At 28.4% G+C, this 4869-nt stretch overlaps 1 pseudogene; it reads left to right on the top strand.

Annotated features, from left to right (window-relative positions):
* Positions 1 to 2634: 2634 nt before the first annotated feature.
* Positions 2635 to 4366, top strand: LOC111907840 (vacuolar protein-sorting-associated protein 37 homolog 1-like; annotated as a pseudogene).
* The last annotated feature ends 503 nt before the right edge of the window (positions 4367 to 4869 follow it).

Below are 4869 nucleotides of genomic sequence, written 5' to 3'. Positions count from 1 at the left end.
ATTTATTCCTTTTTATATAAATTTTTAATACTAATAAGAGTTTGTTATACCTGTTATTTTTCATACATTGAGCCGTAGGATTGGTTGTAAATAACTAGATCTCAAGAGACTTGAACTTGTGATCATTTTTTACAAAAAAGTTGGTATTATGATGATATAAAGTTAAAATTTTGTATTGATTGATGAAATTGGTTGGAGTCTGCTGTTCTTGACTTAGCTGCAGATGATAGTGGTGGATTACAAAAGCAAAAATTCTCGTTTCATTCATTGGGATAAGGTTTGACTTTTTTTTAATTATGTATATATATTTATTATTCCACTTTTTTTACTTATATTTAATTTATTTATATATATGATGACAGTGGAGTAAAAAGTATGTCAAGTTGAACAACGGTGACTGTGTGTCAGCTGATAGGAAGGTATTTTCAAACATAATTTTATTTTTTATTTTTTATCAATTTTTGGTTCTAAAAATATGTTTGTACTATTTAATTTACTTGCGTGTATATACAGATAATAACAGAGAGTGGTAAAAAAGGGAAGGCGAATAAAACAGGAATATATAAAAGATGGAAAGAAAAGTCACATAGTAAGATATCATATATGCATACAAAGTCTCAAAGGTATATCATATATGCATACAGTTGAAAATCATGTTAGAATGTTAGAATGTTAGAATGTTAGAATGAAATAGTTTTGGTCTAAATAAAATGATGTCAATGTTTTCTGGTTATTTATTTTGAAATTATGAATTACAGGGGCAATTTGGTCACCAACTGTTAAAGTCACTCATTTTCAACCAAAAAACAATTATATACAAGGGAAGTTAGGTCACAAAATGTTAAAGTCACTAATGTTTAACCAACAAAGTTAAAAATAAACATTTTACACCATTTTAGCTTGTTTGTTTTAGATAAATCATGATTCATTATGTGTTCTGTTTATCATTAATTGATTATCAATTATTCAATCTCAACATAACGTTTATCTGTAGCTTGGAGTTAGAATATCACTACCTAGTTTAATTGCTGCAAAATAAAATGCACATGTCATTCTTACTGGTGACTCAAACAAGCTAGAGGCATAAACAAGGATTGTATAATGTACATTACTTGTAATCAATATGAATTTGTTTCTTACAAGTTTATAATAATCAATTTTCAGGTTTTGGACAACATGAGAAGAGTATGTGAGCTTAATAATGTCTAGTGATGATAGTGATTCTGCCACCACTCAGAGTAGGTTGTTATTTGAGTACATAGAACATAATCAGCCTTGGGGCAGAGAACCTTTGACTGATAAGGTTAGCTTTTCTCCGGCTTGAACTGGCATAACAGGAAGAGCTCCAAATTGCAAATAGCCAATGTGTATAAAAAAAATAATAATAATAAAATAACATACAATCTTAAACTTATTACCTGACCAGCTGCTAACGGGAACATATTTTGGAACATTCTAGGAATTGTAGGGGTGGCCCTAGGTATCTGATCTATTAAATCCAACAAAATCAAAGCTCTAAAAAAAGTTGACAACTTTAAAAACTTCTCTATCGCCATCATAAAGATAATAAGCAACATTCACCACTCAAGTAGATAAAAAAAATCGGATAGTTTTAAGTCTTGCATTCACCAAGAAATGGAAAAGATTTTATTTTTATGCAGAAATTTTATAAAAAATACCAAAACAAGGAATTCCCAATTGAAGACGAACAAAACCCATCATACCATTTTGCACTGATTTTTCCTTGTATGTCACCATGTTTCTTTATACAAGTATGGGTCGTATTGAATTGCTGCAATGACAATTGGAAAAATGTATTTACTATTTCACTCTTTCATATTAACTTTTTAATCAACATGTGTATTAAATTTTAATATTTTATATAGGTATGGGTTGTATTCAACCTTGAATTATTGGAAAAAGGTATTTTACTATATTTGTATTAAATTTTAATATTTTATAACATAGATTGTTGATGCTTGAAAGCATTCTGAATACTAATGTGTTATGATGAAAACAGGTATCATGTGGACAAAAAAGCATAACAATAAGTAGAAACAAGAAGGTGTTCCTTAACAGCAATGTAGTATTAGGTTATATAGTTAGGGAAAACCTCTTAATAACAATGTACAATCGGATCCCCTTAATACCAATGTATTACAATTTTTTAACATGATGCAATGAATTCTATTTTTTGTATATGATATTTTATTTTCTATTATAAAACATTATATACAAATTTAAGTTGAAAATAAGTAAATCTATAAATAATATTTTTTTAAACATTTAAAATTATGATACGCAAAAATATGTATCATCTTCATTTATGACATGGCCTTTCTTGACAGGGGCTTTCTTGATACGCATTGCGTGTCATTAACACGCGCGTCGTAAGGTTACGACACGCGAATGTGTGTCGTCTTCCTTTATGACAGGGCCTTCCCTGAGAAGCATTGCGTGTCGTGAACGCGCGTCGTAATTGGGCATCGTAAATGAGCGTCGTAAATGCGCGTCGTCTCTCTTTATGACATGGCCTTCCTTGACGCGCATTTGCACGTCGTCTGAGCCTTTTACAACGCGCAATGAGTGTCGTACAAGGCTGTTTTTCTAGTAGTGGCTTTAATCACCTATACCATGGCTAGATATCTGCAAGACAAAAGGTACCCTTCCTTTCAAACATGTTAATATTCTTCAACCATCATTTTTCTATTTCTTTTTTGAATTTTTGTGTATTTAATCTTTGCATTATATGATTGGTGTAGCATTGATGAGTTACAGACACTTTTATTTAACCAAGGAGCCTATCAACAGTTCTTGCTTTCAATTGATCCTGTAAGAACTCTAAATAATTTAAGCAACAAACTTTTATCTTTTTAATCACAAGTTCTTAAATTCTTGATGTTTTGATATAGTCTTCCAGTTATTTTTATCTTTATATATTGGACAAATAATGAGGAATAACAATACCTATATTAGTAAAAAGATCAAGTACATTGCTAATTCCTGTAACTTTCTCTTATATATATATATATATATATATATATATATATATATATATATATATATATATATATATGTTTTCTTTTTTTTAACCAACAAACTTTTATCTATTTAATCACAAGTTCTTAAATTCTTGATGTTTTGATATAGTCTTCCAGTTATTTTTATCTTTATATATTGGACAAATAATGAGGAATAACAATACCTATATTAGTAAAAAGATCAAGTACATTGCTAATTCCTGTAACTTTCTCTTATATATATATATATATATATATATATATATATATATATATATATATATATATATATATATATATATATATATATATATATATATATATATATATATATATATATATATATGTTTTCTTTTTTTTATTTTTAACCAAGTACGAGATGAGCTTAAGAAAGAAACCCTGCAACTTGCTAGTAAGTTTCTTACTTGATGTGTTAGCCTTTTTATCAAATTTGTAACCTAAATAAAGTTGAAATAAAGTAAAAATAACAAAAAAAAATGATCTGGATAATCTACTCCATTGAATATTTGACCGTGGATTTATTTACCAAATGTCTGAAATACCCTTGAATAATATACGAATAATTTTATGATATGTTTGTTATGCAGGAGAAAACATGGAATAAGAACCCCAGATAACTAAATTAAGGAACCAGGTGAGTTTTTCAGGGCACTTAAAACTCATATAACTGGAATTCCAGATTCCATTCCATCATTGCATGTTTGTTTTGCTAAATCAATGGAAATCAGTTCCATTCTTTTTTTTTTAATAATAGACCAAGATACCCTCATTACATGTATTGAAATAATAAATATAGAAAAAATAAAACTTACAAATCATTCAATTTTATTGTTGAATTTTATTCCATCCATCCAACCAACCAACCAAACACATTTCCTTTATTCCCTCAAATTCCAATTCCTTCAACAGATTCCATTCCGATTCCTTTTTGTTAACTTAATGTGGTGTTACACTGTATGATCATACGAACAATGGAATTAGCATCTGCTCAAGAAAAGTTACATGAGCTCAAGAAAAAAAACCCAACTCCTTCAATGTTACTCCCCGGGTTCCTTGCTAAACAAGCTACAAGGTATAATAAATATATATTTTCTTTAAAATTGATTATTTGTCATTTTTGGGAATTATTCTGATGATATATTGTCGCTGATTTTATTTCAGAGTGTATGAATAAAACGGATGAGGAATCAAAAATGCTACATGAACAACTTCTTGGAAAGGAGATTGATGTTGTGACTTTTACTAAAAAGTATAAACAACTTGGGATTAATTACCATAAATAGTCTCTCACCTATCTTGCAGCCAAGACTAGTGTCGTTGGCTGATCGTATTTTTAACAGGTTTAGATGTCATAAACTGGTAACCAACTATTTATTTTTCTTATTCACAAACACTGTTGAAAACTATTAAAATAATGGTATTTTGTAAACACAAAGTTTCAGTTATTTGAAGAAAAAACCAACGCTGTTTTGCCAAGAAAAAAAATATAGTTCTTTACTTATTTATGAGATTAAAAAACAAAATTCCAAGATTCTTGTGTGTTGAAATTGAAATTGTTGTTATGGACTTTTAGGGGATGTTTTTTTTTCTCCGCTAGTAATGTATGGGTAAAGTAATTGATAAAAAGAGTTTTCTTTTTTGGTTTAAATGAAAATATGAAGAAAAAAACTTATTGTTTTACCCTTTTGTCTGAAAATAATTCTGAATAATAGTTAACTGTTTATTTGACAATTATTATAAACTGAAATTGTGAATGAAATAAGAGCACGTAAAAGAAGTGTCTTTTAAATGTACACATAGTTTGCTTTCATGGTTCTTATGGAAGTTA

The sequence above is a fragment of the Lactuca sativa genome, chromosome 4 (assembly GCF_002870075.4).
Source record: "Lactuca sativa cultivar Salinas chromosome 4, Lsat_Salinas_v11, whole genome shotgun sequence".
NCBI classification, from domain to species: domain Eukaryota; kingdom Viridiplantae; phylum Streptophyta; class Magnoliopsida; order Asterales; family Asteraceae; genus Lactuca; species Lactuca sativa.
This window is presented reverse-complemented; position numbering and strand designations above follow the sequence as displayed.